This window comes from Crinia signifera, chromosome 1, assembly GCF_055691185.1.
Source record: "Crinia signifera chromosome 1, ASM5569118v1, whole genome shotgun sequence".
Taxonomy (NCBI): domain Eukaryota; kingdom Metazoa; phylum Chordata; class Amphibia; order Anura; family Myobatrachidae; genus Crinia; species Crinia signifera.
The window spans coordinates 6,484,403-6,501,106 of record NC_139217.1 but is presented as its reverse complement, the minus strand read 5'-3'; the positions used below and the strand labels follow the sequence as shown (position 1 = coordinate 6,501,106).

General features: G+C 41.4%; 2 pseudogenes; one reads left to right on the top strand and one right to left on the bottom strand.

Moving 5' to 3' along the window:
* Nucleotides 1-10,789: 10,789 nt before the first annotated feature.
* LOC146037670 (5S ribosomal RNA) lies at nucleotides 10,790-10,909 on the bottom strand (annotated as a pseudogene).
* Nucleotides 10,910-14,170: 3,261 nt separating this feature from the next.
* LOC146037449 (5S ribosomal RNA) lies at nucleotides 14,171-14,290 on the top strand (annotated as a pseudogene).
* Nucleotides 14,291-16,704: the final 2,414 nt, after the last annotated feature.

Sequence of the window (16,704 nt, the reverse complement as noted above, 5' to 3'; positions counted from 1 at the left end):
ATACACCCCATATACACCCCATATACACCCCATATACCCCCCTTACACCCCATATACACCCACATACTCATGAACATATTTATACAAAGTACAGAAATCATTGCAAAAAAACGCAGACATACTAGTAAATAAAAACTTACATCGGGCAATATGGCGGCGAATTGAAGAAAGCATCACTGGCTGCCGCCTGCGCAGGTCAGACCAGCGCCGCTCCACTTGTGCCAGGCTTCTGCGGACGCCGGTCCGGGCGTAGATTAGCCGGCGGGCAGCATTATATGCCCGCCGCTTGTCCATGTTGGACACATATGGGCCCCTGGGCCCCAGGCGCCGGTCCATGACCTCAACAAAGGCCACCAGCTACTGGTTAGAAAAGGTGTTAGCCCTGGTTGAAGTCATATTGGCAATGGCGCAGTTATTAATTGCAGGTACATATATCACTTTTGGTGCTTGCTGATTGGTCTAAAAACTTGTTTGTTTAGTATTAACTTTATTAATCCTTCTTACATTAACAAACTGGATGCGAATAGAAACTTACGCGGACCGTTCTGATATACACACACCATAACCAACAGTATGCTTTCAATGTATAGAGAGACGTACTGTATATACAGTGTGCTGAAAATAATACACGCAACCGTCTACTAATAAATACGCTGCTAAAAAAGGCACAATGCAACATGTTGGTGTATGACAATTTCATAATCATTACATATGTAAGGAAAGCATTATAACGTGATGTTTTGAAATGTGATTCAGAAAGCATACACAAACTCCAACAGATACCACCTGACAACACTCATCATTGGAATGACAGGTGCACACATTTCACCATGTAGCACACAATGGTCCACAACCTGTGTATGTGCATGTACAGGTGAATGTTCAGGTGCATTGAGACCTGCGTAATCTAAGCGGGAATTATCGCCGGGAAATATCGGCGTAAATTAGCTACTACATTGCGGGAAAAATATACGCCCCCTTGTTCATGGCGGGAGATTACCATATAAATATTCAGGCAGATGCAGGCCAGAATTGCTGCAAACATGTCTAGCTCAGATGATTCTGCAGCTGAGGATGCTCTTCAGAGAGCAAGAGCAGAATCCTTGCTTGAAAGGTTGAGGCAGAGGGAGCAGGAGAGGACAAGGAGGACCCTCACTAACAGCCACTACTGCAATGCCACCAGCTACACAAGGGCCAAGCAACTAGCCAGAACAAGAGGTTGCATCTCTCCAAACAGGTGTGACCCAGCAGGTGCATGGTGAGAGAACTGGGGCCACCAGAAAACGAGCTGCAACATCTAGGGTGAGGACTGAGCAGGATACCACCACCAAAAAGAGAAACCCTGCATTTGTAGAGGCCGAATTGAGAATTTTAGTGCCCAGGGCACGCAAATGGATCGAATTGCAAACCAGGAAGCCGGGTGCCAGTGCAAAGAGAAACCTTTGGGACAAGATCACAGAGGAAGTGAACCAGGTGTCACCAGTGGTCAGAGATTGGCTAGCAGTGAAAAAAAGGCAAGTGTGTTTCTCCCCCTGATAATGTTATATGTGTGTACATATGTTACATGTACTGTATGTTTTGAGAATAATAGAAAGGTGTGTTTGTAGATAGTGCTACACTTCAATGTCACATGTGAACACAACCATGTCTAATAACCCACATTTATATATGAAACATGCACCATTGGTGTGATGTGAGGTTATGGGCACAGTTCTGCTCATGTGAAGTATATGATGGGACAACAGAAAGTGTGTTGTTGAAAAAGAGTTGTTGTAACATGTTCCATATGATGCTACTGAAACAAGAATGACCAAACTGTGCACATGTAGCTGGTGAGAAACTACACATCCCAGTATGCCTTCCCATAGTTAAATTACTCCATAATAACCACACTGTCAAGCTATGGTGGAATGTGTAGTTTCACAACAGGTGGAGGTGCATAATTTGGCCATGGATGATGTCATTTCTGCATAGTGATCTATGTATGTGCAGCTAGTGGCCTAATGAATGAGATGAGACACTGAAATGCCTCATAATGGAGACATTAATGTGTGTGTGTGGGACACATATGGCTAAAAAACATAAGATCACCCACACTAGGAAATGTAACGTAGTCATGATGTTCACTAGCACAGTGGTGCACATATCTCATGGTGATATTTGTATTTTTAAACTTGTAGGTGGACAGACTTCAAAAGTACACTGAAGAGGAAGATGACTGACCGGTACAACCACAGCATGTCCACCGGGAGGGGGCCTATGCCAGATCATTTGGAATATACCCCCCTGGAGCATGATGCCTTGGATGTCATTGATGTGGCCGAGGTCAGGGGGATATCCAATATGGATAGTGAGCTCCCGGTGGAGGTCTTTGCTGCTGCTTTTGATGGTAAGTCACAGTAATGCATTGTATTTGGAAAGATATTTTTTAGTGCGTATGTGATGGTGACATTGTTTTCAATTATTATCCTAGAAGAAGCAGAAACACAGGATGAACCAGCAGCATCTTCCTCTGCAGAGCCACAGGTGGAGCAAGTGGTCCAGCCTCCACCAACACGACACCCCCAGCCACAGGACACATGGGATGCCAGGTGGATGGTGATACTGGAGAGGATGGAGCAGCGAGTGGAGGAGTCTACGGTCTGTCAGCAGAAGGTTGTGGAATTTCTGGCAGATTGGAAGTCCACAAAGAGGCAGCAGTGTGAGGCCTTAAACCGCATCAATGACACTCTGGCGGCTGGCATGCAAAGCATTCACCAGCAATTCAGCCGCCAGAATGACATTCTTGCGGAGCTGCTCACCACCGCCAGGTCCCTAAGGGACAATCCCCCATCTGCTGGCCCACCCCAAGCTGCTCCCCAACCTTCCACCTCTGCTGACCCTCCTGTGTCCACTAGGGGAAGACGGCGCAAGCCATCAGAGCCAAAGGCCCCTGTCCCCAAGGCCCCATCTAAAAAGGGGAAAAAAGGGCCCAAATAATGCCACCTGGTTCACTTCCTCTGTGGTTGGACCCCAAATGTTTAAATTGCACTGGACATCCACTTCCTGAGTTGGCCATCGATCCATTTTCGTGCCATGGGCATTAAAGTTCTTATTTTGACCTCTAGAAATGCAGGATAAATTTTTGGTGGTGTGTATCATGCTTAGTATTCACCCTGGTTGTTGCAGTACGTATTCTGGTGTCCCCATTTCTTTCACCATTGCATTTGCAGCGTAACACATGTTTGGAGATATGCAACCTCTTGTTCTGGCTGATTTTTATTTTTGTGTATATTTTATATTTTATTTTTATTTATGACATTAAAGTGGCAAATAAGCTGTGATGCTGAACAGCAAATAAATTTATTTTCCCAATTACAACACAATTGTTGTATGTGTAATTTCTTGTGTGAAACAAATACTACATTTATGTGTACTTACTGACCAGGGTATTTTTGAGCATTTCTTGAAGTGTGGTAGAAGTTTCCCATGTGTAACCCTCTCCATGGCCATTCACATGTTCATATCCAACTTTTCCCTGCTAATTAGTTTGTGTCAGCACATGTGCAGAGCAACTTAATAGGTGAGAAAGCAGTTTGTGTGCAGGTGAGGTAGCTCCTACATTAGTAGGTAAAAGCAGGTCCAGAACAATGATTTCCTCATGGAGTGGGTGAGGTAGACAAACAAGGGTCAAAAGGGACATTTGTGTAGGAATGCATATGTGTCCTCCCTAAAAAAAGATGTGTGAATCGGCCAAACATGATAAAATTGCTTGTGAACAAACATGTTTAACTATTTAAAGATATATGAGTTTACAGTGTCATAAGCAGATGTAGGAATCCTTTGTTAGAGAAATGTGAGTGCAATAATGTGATTGGTGGCATCTCACATCCAGAGTGTAGTAAAATCCAATTCATAGCAGATCAGAAAGTGGTACAGTTCGGTATTTTGGGTACTATACAAAGATTGTGTGCAAAATAGTGGGCATGGGCTTAAAACATTGCTGAAACATCCTTTGTAGGTGTTAGATGTGGTTTATGTTATTGTATCATAAATACAAATGTTTGTATTAGAGTGAACACGTTGACACATGTCGACTTGTGTAGATTGAGTGTGCTACTGTGTAAAGTCTATGAAAGCACGTAGTGAATGTGTATAACTGTTTAACAAATACCTACCTTAGCATATATAAGCAGGTCTTACAAAGATTCTTACCTTAAATTAAACAATCCTTTAAATGTCGAGAAGTATAGAAAGATAAGCTTCCAAGGTGTTTGAGTGCTGTGTGTGGCTTGCAGGTAGTGAAATCATGGTTGTGACTTAATAGACTGCAGCATTGCTTATTACATTCAGGTGTATGTGTTTGAGTAGTAATCAGCGTAAATTAGCAAACCCAGGCGTCCGCTGTCATGCGGTATCTGTAGGGGTGGTCTGAGGTGGCGGTTGGCGGCCGCCTGTTTTGTGTCCGAAATGAACGGTGCTTTAGCCGATCGAGCGGTAGTAGCACCGTTCATTTTTGGTGCACACCCCCGTGTATGCCCATGTTTAAGCCCATTTTCCCCCATTATTTCGGCTGCTCCCCTCAACACGCCCCTATGCCGCCCCCAATGCCCGTACTCTCGCGTACAGGTTTTTTCGCACGGAGAGACCCGTCCGTAAGCGTTGTGGAGTGTTCGCGCCTGAGCATTGGAGATGGTACGCATGCGCAGATCAATAAAAACCCCGGAACGTACGCGTACGGCCCAGCCGCACCAACCAGAATAAACCCCTGTATGAGCTACATGAGGCCAGCTCTCCCTGCTCTTCATGGCAGCTTTTGACTGAGCCTGCGGTGAGCTGCCTCCCCCACCACACTGCCGGGTCCCTGCACCTTCCAGGCTTGAGCAACACAGCCAGGTGAGTGCTGTGTATACTGGGGGAGTGGGGTGTGTATATAATGTGGGGGAGTGGGGGATGTATATAATGTGGGGGGTGTATATAATGTGGAAGAGTGGGGTGTGTACAGTGGCGTAACTATAGCCCCGCAGCCCCCTCGGTGGCGGGGAGGTGCTGAGGGACTGTGGGCACCGATTTGCGGGGCTATAGTTACAACTTGCTACCTAGCCCTCCCACCCAAGTAAACTTACCCTTACCCCTCCGCATGCCACCGCTGCATTCAGGGTCCCAGCCGCAGCGCAGATCTTGTCCCGGCTCCGTCTCCTTCTGCAGTTCTATAGCATCAATTATAATGTTTGCACAACAAATGCTGGTGTTTGTAGTTTATTTGAGTGCCGCCACACCCCCGACTCTACTTTCGGCTCCATTCATTTGTGCAGCCATGAGGGGCACCGCAGTGTATTTATATACATTTCTTCGATAAATGCTTGACTTAATCTGTGGTGTTTGTTGGATTTACACCACAGATTAAGTCAAGGTGTGCATACAGTTTATTAAACCATACCACCTATCGGTTAAAACTAATTCACAATGGTTTCCTAATAGACTCCAAATTTGGTGAAATGTGTGCTGGTCTTTTCCCTCCTTTTCCCTCTCTAAACCCGTTCGTGCTCATAATTTTAGCTTTGGTCTCAAATTTTAAAATAATCTGTGTTCAGATGTATCTACTTTTGTGAACATTGCATATATTTCACTGTATCATAATTTGTAGTCCATCGGTTCATCTTTGCCCCTGTGGAAGTCTTGTTATTGACGAAACGCGCTGGACTCTATACGTCAACTGATTAATATCTGCTGACAAATTGCCAAAGGACACTGTCATATCTACTGCTGATTTGTATTTGTATAGTGTACTTACAGTACTTTCCATTTTGCTGAAAGGGCAATTTTTATTACATTTTTTTTGTAGTTTTTTTAATGTTTTAAATATTGTTGTTATACAGTTGTTGAACAATCTCTTAGTGCCCTCTGAAACCTCTTTTTTTCGTATATATATATATATATATATATATATATATATATATATATATGTCTTGGGGGTCCAGCACTCCCAACAAAGAAAAGTAGCTGCGTCAGATGCCCCCACAGAGGAATATGTATACCGGGTAGAGGTTCGGCACTCCAACAACTTAACAGGATATGCTGTCCATTTACAACAATTGGTCAAGTCATCGGAGGGCCGCACCCCTACCCGGTATACATACAGATGTGTCCACATACATGTATATACATTATATAGTAACATGTATGCGGTATCAGGTGTATGGTAACATATATGCCTATCTTCTATTAAGGCACACCCCTGAAACACACCTGTGTGAACGACTTTTTTGAGTGCTAGACCCTACAGACGTACTAGCAGCTTTGCTGTGGCACATTTTAACGCCCACCACCTACTCAGGTCGCACATTGAGTTTCACTCCCCCATTTGCTGGACACTGTATGTGATCCACCATATCTGCTAAAGGCACACCCCTGAAACACACCTGTGTGAACGACTTTTTTGAGTGCTAGACCCTACAGACGTACTAGCAGCTTTGCTGTGGCACATTTTAACGCCCACCACCTACTCAGGTCGCACATTGAGTTTCACTCCCCCATTTGCTGGACACTGTATGTGATCCACCATATCTGCTAAAGTGATTTTACGCCTTGCTGACTTATTGTTCGCTAAGCCCCTGATGAAGTCAATTTATTAAACGCGTTGGGCCTACAACACCATCTGTATCAATAACAGACCAGCTGTACTTTTTAAATTTGAAGTCTTTGTGAAGACTAAAAATAAATGTATATTTTTTAAGTTGTTGAAGTTGTATTGAGCGCACTCTATACTTCTCTTCTATTTCTATTTGCCTATCCGGGCCCGGCTAACAGGGGTCCATTAGAGCTGCTGCTTTCACCACCATCTCGGGCGCAGTAGGGGAACCTTCTTCTGTGATATATATATATATATATATATATATATATATATATATAAATATAAAGGTCAGAGGATGTGTACCGCCGCCCCTCGCGGGCTCTCTGCGCTCGCCACGCTTCGGGTTGGCGTCAATAGTGGGGTGGCGTTAACAATGGGGGGGCATATCACCCATGATGGGGGGTTAGCAATTTAAATTGGGGTTTTGGGGGCTTTTTACATTGGAATCAATGTAAAATTGGGTCTCAGGGACCATTTCACATTAATTCCAATGTAAAAATCTCGTTGAGTACAGTGAGCGTACTGTGTGTCTCATCAGTCAGAGAGCGCTCTCTGACTGATGAGATACATAGTACTCGGTACTTGTGAGTTATCTGGACGCCCGATTTTTTGATTGTATGCCTTAAGTTAAGGCATACAATCAGATGCGATGCGATATCGCATCGCATCGCATCGCATGCGACCATCGGATGCGATGACCCGATTTTTCCATAGGAATCAATGTTAAAATGATTCCTATGGAAAAAGGGGTCCTTTTCATACCCCTACTATCCAAGTGGGCATGGAGTTGGATATAAACCTGTGGCGAGCGTAGCGAGCCACCGAGCCCGAAGCGTGGCGAGCGAAGCGAGCCCCGCGAGGGGACGGTATTCCGTGTCCCCTCGCGGGGCTCGCTACGCTCGCCACGCTTCGGGCTCGGTGGCTCGCTACGCTCGCCACAGGTTTATATCCAACTCCATGCCCACTTGGATAGTAGGGGTATGAAAAGGACCCCTTTTTCCCATTGAATTCCATGTTAAAATGGACTCAGTCCATTTTAACATTGATTCCTATGGAAAAATCGGGTCATCGCATCGCATCGCATCGCATACGATGGTCGCATGCGATGCGATGTGCCCGATCCGACCCGATTTAGAAATCGGGCGTCCGGATAACTCACAAGTACCTAGTACTCTCCTTGAATTTAAATCTGGTGAAGACATCAGTCGGATAGTTTATATATCCATCCTGAATTTTTGATTTCCTGCCAGCCTACACCCATCTCTAAGGTGTTTGATCCAACTCTGGTACTCTACCATTCGTGATAGAATACATGTTTTGATACCTTGTTACCCCTGAGGAAGTCCATATGGGATGAAACACGTAGGATCTCTCGGAAGTGGTATCTCACATCAAATTTATGATGCGAACATCTGTATGAAATACATATTTTATATACTTTTTATTGTATGAAATAAAAACTTTTTACTGCTTCATATGTGTGCATATATACCTTTTTGGTGAAACTGCCATAAGTGCACCTCTACACTTTCTCTCTCTCTCTTTATATAGCCCGAAGCGTGGCGAGCGCAGCAACCCTGCGAGGGGCGGCGGTACACATCCTCTGACCTTTTCATACCCCCACACTCCACGCCGACGTGGATAGGGGGGTATGAAAAGGTCGGAGGACGCGTGCCGCCGCCCCTCGCAGGGTTGCTGCGCTCGCCATGCTTCGGGTTGGATCTTGGATCTTTTATTTTATGGCATCTTATGGTTCTCATGGATCTTATGCATCTTATGGATGCATAAGATCCATGAGATCCATAAGATGAGATCCATAAGATGCGATATTGTACATACAATTAAAAATCTTTTCAATTGTATGTGTTAGCATAAGATTGTATGCCTTAATTCAGGCATACAATCTTATGCTATGGGCGCCGTGCTAGGAAACAAGTACCTGAATGCCTTGGTGCCTTCCTGGTATTTAACACAAACAGGGGGTGGAATAAACAGCATTTTACGTAGCACCAACCTGTGTACAGATTGCAGTTTATGCCATGAGTGACACACCGTCCTCCTGCTACATGTTTTTTTTTTTCGTTTTCTGCACTTCACCACTATGTTCTGTTGAGTGCCTCACCTGCAGTGCACATGGTTTTGTCCATCTAAGAAATATTTTGTCAGAAAGAGTGATCTAGAATAATGGCCTCCTGCTGGAGCCTGCTGAAAAATAGCCCTGTATATATATATATATATATATATATATATATATATATATATATATATATATATATATATATATATATATATATATATACATATATATATATATATATATATACACACACACACAGTATACTGTATTTACACACACAGGGGTACCCGCCTGGTGGGGGGGGGGGGGGGGGGGGCTATGAGTCAGCACTCGCAGGACTTTAAAAAAAGTTTTTAGTGGCTTCTGGTTAGTGGTCCATCCTAGTTGTCCATATTTGTCAACGTTATAAGGCCATGCCTTGTCATCAGGACGGACAATAAGGAAAAGTGCAAGTGCAGAAAGCAAAAAAAAAACAGAATGGTAAGCATACTTACATAGGATATAAATTATAAGTATGCTTACCATTCTGTTTTTTTGTTTTCTGCACTTGCACTTTTCCTTATTGTCCGTCCTGATGACAAGGCATGGCCTTGAAACGTTGACGAATATTGACAACTATGATGTACCCCTGTTATATATATGTGTAGCAGGAGGAGTTTGGCACTCGTGGCATAAATTGCAATCTGTACACAGGTTGGTGCAATGTTTCAATGCTGTTTATTCAGCATTTTCAGCAGGCAAATCCTTCAGGATATATATATATATATATATATATATATATATATATATGTTAGCTTTGAAAGAGTGGCGCCACTTGTGCCTATAGACAGTGATTTGGAACAATAATATTCACTTATTTATAGAGGGTGTCAGCCAATCCTTTAGAAAAAGTAATGGTATGTTACTAGAAAATTGTGTTGCAATATAAAAGGTAGCGGCGACTAATTATTGTGCGTAAAAATATTTGATAATTAAAAATATATTTATTAGGATGACAAATTGAAATTATGTGCAGTACTGGACATAAATAAAGTTAAAAAAAATGGAAGATGGACAAAAATAGGTACGAGTACAAGAATAAAAATAAAAAATAATAATTATAAAAAGTTATTATAAAAAGTAGCAGCAAGATAAGTTATAAAAACAAATTCAATAAAGTGCTTATCTTATGAGATGGTAGGAGGTAGGTCACCCAACGCATTTCGTAGATGTGACTTCATCAAGGGGTAAGGAGCAACTGAAGTCAGGCTGATATTTATACCTGTGTGCCTGTCAGTCTAGTCTATGACATCACTTCCTGTGCCTTAATTGGTTAGGAGAGGACTAAACATGTTCTAGGCCTTTATAGGGGGAAATATACATTCTATTAGTTGCTTAGGTGGGCAGTCAGCCAAACCGCTGAAAATAATTTGTGTTAAGATAACTATAAACAGTCCAAACATCACATAATAGGTAGATCGCGGCACTTCCGCCACGTTTCCGGTGTCAGCACGGCGCTACTGCGCATGTCCGGTTCGGTGTGTCATCCAGGATCCATTGTCACCAGTGCGCATGCGCCGGGAGGCGGCAGATCAGACGGAGCTTCTCACTCGCTCTCATACAGTTCTAGTTGACATGTCTTTAGTAGCGTGTGCCGGCGGCCATTTTCTTGGAGAGTTCCTCATAGGGAATATGTTCAATCAATCTCGCGGCCATTTGTAGGTCGTAGGAAATTACATATAACAAAACAAACACACAATAAATACGTATAACAAAGTTGTGTCACTGAGACAACTTTAATATATGGTTAAAAAGGGGAAGTCCAGTTTTATAGTGGGGTAATTCATGTGGGAATTGCCATAGTGTTTATTATATAAATAATGAAATAGATAAATAAGGGTAGTATGCATTAGTATATCGTGCACAGTTCAGGGATCCTGAGATTCTGCTCAGAAAATCACCTTACTCCAAAATGCTGATAGCAGTGATAAGGTTTGAAAGATTGTAAAAGTGCTGAGTGCAATTTAGGTGTGCAAGGAGTGCTAAAGTGCAAGAGTGCTAAAGTGTTCAATATGCGGTATTCAGATTTATCTCTCCGGTGATGCTCAAGTTTCCTTTTGTTACTACAGCACCCGGTTTTCCCAAGAGGTCTCCCATCTTGGTACTAGCCTCGCCCAACACTGCTTAGCTTCCAAGATCGGACGAGATTGGGCATATCAAAGTGCGGTTTGACTGTAGATTAATGCGATTACACCTGGGGAGTTTTAATACATTTTACTCAATAAATACTAATTGCACCCTCAAGAAAATAGTGTACAGTGTTTGAAGAAGATATAAAGTTGAAACAAGAATCGTGCATGACCTTATAAAAATGGTGCTATTTCATAGTTGTCATTAAAACCCAGGGGATGTAGAGTGTTCAGTTCGAAAATCCAATATATTTCCTGCTGGGACAGTCTATTTGCCAGGTTGCCACCTCTCGATGCCATTCGATGGCTTTAAAAGTAAGTCCTTCAGGGTTGGCGTTATGATGGTTTTCAAAGTGCTTATATATGGCATGGCTGTCAATTTTATTTTTGATGTTCCGACTGTGTTCCTGGATTCTAAGTTTTAATGGTCTCTTTGTTTTGCCCACGTATTTCAGGTGACACGGGCATTCCAGGAGATAAATAACAGATGTCGTGTTGCAGTTCATGAAGTCTTTAATATGGTACTCTTTGGTGTCATTGTGGTTGGTGAATTTCTTTCTGGTAGGGTGGACAAACCTGCAGATGTTACATTTACCACATTTGTATGAACCTGTGCATTTAATACTGGAGCTGGTTTGTGAGTTCAGAGGCATTATAAGGCTAGGTGATAGGATATCTTTCAAGTTTTTGGATTTCCTGAATATCACCTCGGGGTTGGGTGGTAGAATTTCTTTTAGGGTTGGATCCATAAGTAGTATGTTTCAATGTTTCTTCAGGCTCTGTTTAATCTTTAATTCATGTTGGTTGTATGTGGTGATGAAGGCTATCGATTCTTTTTTCTCTTTTTTTGTATTATACACCAGTAGATCATCCCTCTTGATGTTGTTCACTTTCGTTAGTGCGTGCTGAAGTACTTGGGCGGGATAATCCTTTTCTTCAATCCTTTTCTTGTGCATCTCCAGTTGAGTCTCGCAATCCTCGTCTTTGTTACAATTTATTTTTATGCGGTTAAACTGGGAGTATGGGATGTTTTCTTTCCACTTGTGCAGGTGATTGCTCTTGAAGTGTAGATAGCTATTTGTGTCTACTTTCTTGATGAAGTTCTTTGTATTCACTACGGGGCTTACACCCATCATTACCAGGTCCAGGAATTCAATCTCAGTTTTATTGATATTGGATGTGAAACGTAGGTTCATTTGGTTACTGTCAATATACTTCATAAACTCTGAGAATCCCTCGTCATCGCCTTCCCATATAATTAAAATATGATCAATGTACCTCTAAAAGCATGATCTGTGTAAATAAAACTCCCCAAAAAAGATTCGCAAAACTGGGTGCAAAAATAGTGCCCATCGCTGTACCACACCTTTGGAGATAAAACTGATCCAAGAATTTAAAATAATTATGACTTAAAATGAATTTCATAATATCACAAATAAAAGTCTTATGCTTTGGAGTAAGTGAGTCGTCCTCTTCCAGAAACTCTTTACATGTTGATGTTCGATACAAGTGTATAGCGACTGGACATCTATTGTGGCCCAATAAAATGAATATTTCCATGAAAAATATTTTAAAAGATTTAAAACAGTGGTAGTGTCCTTCAGGTAGGCTGGCAGGTTTGTCACATATTTTTCTAAAAAGATATCCACATATTCTGACAGGTTAGAGGTCAAGGAATCGATTCCTGCCACTATGGGTGTGTTTTCTAAAGACTTATGTATCTTTGGTAAGAAATAAAAACTGGGGGTAATGGGATTGGACCTCATGAGGTATTGATACTCATCTTTAGTTATGGTTTTGTCAGGTAGCCCTTGAAGGAGTAATGATCTAAGCTCTTCTATAAATTCATCTTTTGGATGTTTGCTTAGAGCTCTGTAGGATACTTCATCTCCCAATAATCTGTTTGCCTAGCATATGTATGCTTCACGGTCCATCAGCTTGTTTTAAAACTATTTTGGAGTTGTCTTTCAGTCGTTTTAAAGCTTCTCTTTCTGCATTGGACAAGTTCTTCTGTGCAATCGGTTCCACATCTTTCTCACACAAGTCCTTCTTCACTAAATCATAAAAGATTCCAATGTTGTTGCCTTTGGATTCAATTGGGTAGTACTTAGATACTGGTTTCAAACCTGAGTTTGATCTGTTTTCGTAGTTTTGTATAGTGGCATTCTCCTTCTTAGCGAAATGTCTTTGCAGAGTTAATTTTCTAACGAATTTGTTCAGGTCAATGTATGTCTCGAATTTGTTCATGCCTCCTGTCGGGGCAAAGGAAAGACACCTGTTCAGAAGGGTGGTTTCTGCTTTAGTTAATGTGTGTTTGGAGAGATTGAAGATTCCTTTAGGTTGTACTTTCATTGTACCGTTCATCCTTTGTTCTCTCTCCCTCCTGCCGCCCCTTTTTCCTCTTCTTCTGTAAACCTTTTTTTCAGGGGGGATGCTAATTTGATGTCTTCCTTCACATTTCCTCTCATGGTCTCTCGAATTCTTGTTGCTGTGTCCGTGGATAAAAAATCATCATCTCCTGTTGATTTGAGCCTCTGTAGTGGTGTCAAGTGGTTGAACGTTCTCCAGTGTGGTGTTTTTGGAGAAATATTGCTTCTGTTGTCGAAGTTTCTATTCCTGTTTCTCATTGTTTGATTGGACTGTCTTTGATAGTTTCTTTGTTGGTATGGTGCATTCGCGAATCTGCTTCAATTTTTGACATTACCTTGGTCATAGTCATGCTTGTCCCTTAGGAATTTTTTCTCTTTACTTTTAATGACCTCCTCCTCCATTTTTTCCAATTTTTTGTTCAATACTTTTTCATTCACCAACCACAATGACACCAAGGAGTACCATATTAAAGACTTCATGAACTGCAACACGACATCTGTTATTTATCTCCTGGAATGCTTGTGTCACCTGAAATACGTGGGCAAAACAAAGAGACCATTAAAACGTAGAATCCAGGAACACAGTCGGAACATCAAAAATAAAATTGACAGCCATGCCATATATAAACACTTTGAAAACCATCACAACGCCAACCCTGAAGGACTTACTTTTAAAGCCATCGAATGGGTCAAGTTAGGACCAAGAGGTGGCGACCTGGCAAATAGACTGTCCCAGCGGGAAATGTATTGGATTTTCAAACTGAACACTCTACATCCCCTGGGTTTTAATGACAACTATGAAATAGCACCATTTTTATAAGGTCATGCACGATTCTTGTTTCAACTTTATATCTTCTTCACACTCTGTACACTATTTTCTTGAGGGTGCAATTAGTATTTATTGAGTAAAATGTATTAAAACTCTCCAGGTGTAATCGTATTAATCTACAGTCAAACCACAATTTGATACGCCCAATCTTGTCCGATCTTGGAAGCTAAGCAGTGTTGGGCCAGGCTAGTACCAAGATGGGAGACCTCTTGGGAAAACCGGGTGCTGTAGTAACAAAAGGAAACTTGAGCATCACCGGAGAGCTAAATCTGAATACCGCATATTGAACACTTTAGCACTCTTGCACTTTAGCACTCCTTGCACACCTAAATTGCACTCAGCACTTTTACAATCTTTCAAACCTAATCACTGCTATCAGCATTTTGGAGTAGGGTGATTTTCTGAGCAGAATCACAGGATCCCTGAACTGTGCACTATATACTAATGCACACTACCCTTATTTATCTATTTCATTATTTATATAATAAACACTATGGCAATTCCCACATGAATCACCCCACTATAAAACTGGACTTCCCCTTTTTAACCATATATTAAAGTTGTCTCAGTGACACAACTTTGTTATACGTATTTACTGTGTGTTTGTTTTCTTATATGTCATTTCCTACGACCTACAAATGGCCGCGAGATTGATTGAACATATTCCCTATGAGGAACTCTCCAAGAAAATGGCCGCCAGCACACGCTACTAAAGACATGTCAACTAGAACTGTAAGAGAGCGAGTGAGAAGCTCCGTCTGATCTGCCGCCACCGGCGCATGCGCACTGATGACAATGGATCCCGGATGACACACTGAACCGGGCATGCGCAGTAGCGCCTTGCTGACATCGGAAATGTGGCGGAAGTGCCACGATCTGCCTATTATGTGATGTTTGGACTGTTTATAGTTATCTTTACACAAATTATATTCAGCGGTTTGGCTGACTGCCCACCTAAGCAACTAATAGAATGTATATATCCCCCTATAAAGGCCTAGAACATGTTTAGTCCTCTCCTAACCAATTAAGGCACAGGAAGTGATGTCATAGACTAGACTGACAGGCACACAGATATAAATATCAGCCTGACTTCAGTTGCTCCTTACCCCTTGATGAAGTCACATCGATGAAACGCGTTGGGTGACCTACCTCCTACCATCTCATAAGATAAGCACTTTATTGAATTTGTTTTTATAACTTATCTTGCTGCTACTTTTTATAATAACTTTTTATAATTATTATTTTTTATTTTTACTCTTGTACTCGTAACTATTTTTGTCCATCTTCCATTTTTCTAACTTTATATATGTAATATTTATGTCCAGTACTGCACATAATTTCAAATTGTCATCCTAATAAATATATTTTTAATTATCAAATATTTTTACGCACAATAATTAGTCGCCGCTACCTTTTATATTGCAACACATTGGAATTGTGTTCACACTACTACATCCTAAACAAGCCATAAAAACATTATCACTCCCCACAACTAATCTGAAATGCATCATAAAACGACATTAATTAACCGGAGAGTATATATTTAAACTCAGCATTGCCGGTATGTGTAGATCGGCGTGCGTTTCACATACAATTTCCTATTATTATTAAACAATTAATGGACATCAAGGTATTTAGGTTCCACAATGGCTAGTACATATTAAACAAGACAAACAACATTATGTTTTATATGTACTAGCCATTGTGAAACCTAAATACCTTGATGTCCATTAATTGCTTAATAATAATAGGAAATTGTATGTGTAGAACAAAACTGACTCTTCTCAGTGACAATACTTTACAAAGATAATATGTTGCAAAAGTGTTATATATATTACTGAATGAACCCTTTATGATAAGGTGATGTTGCATTATACATATATTATATAGGTGACAAGGCTATATTGACAGTGGAATGGAAGCTGACGGTTAGTACTACATGCCATGGCAAAGCTGGGGGCATTAGAGAGCGGCCTAGTAAATAGTCGTGTATAGAGAAGTATTTGTTCAGTGCTAAGCAGAAGTATGTGGAAATGGTACACTGATACGCAGTGGAACGCAAGCTGCTGGCTACGATGTATGCGCTACCATGGCAACGTCAGGGACGCGAATGCGTGACCTGGTAGAGCCGCAGGGAGGCCGTGACGTGTATTAACACATGGGCTCTCGCTGACCAATAGAGCGCGCTGGGCGCTCGTGGCGGGGATAGTTCCCTTCAGGATATCCGGTGTAGATGATTGCCGCTTTAAAAAAACTGGAGATTTCTTACAAAATCTCTCACTTTCTGAATATCTCATCCTATTAAATCTCACCCTAAGCGTACTAAAATCACTTCAAGCAATCACATAATATAATTATAAACTAAATAAAGCAATGTTATATCTGTCAAAATGATTTGTAAATACAACGGCACCTGCAAATACCTAGGCAATTCAATATGCACTGCAGATTCTACTCAATCATATGTATTATATGTTATTTCAATTATTTATTTATTTATTTATTTATTTATTTAAACTAGAGTCTCTGGGGGGTACCTGGATAAACATTAAATAAAGTTTAGAAAACCTAAGGAGTCAATCACTCCTTTAGGACGTAAATTGTTCAGGCGATGTATCCATCGTGATTCAAGCTGAAGCAATTTCTTT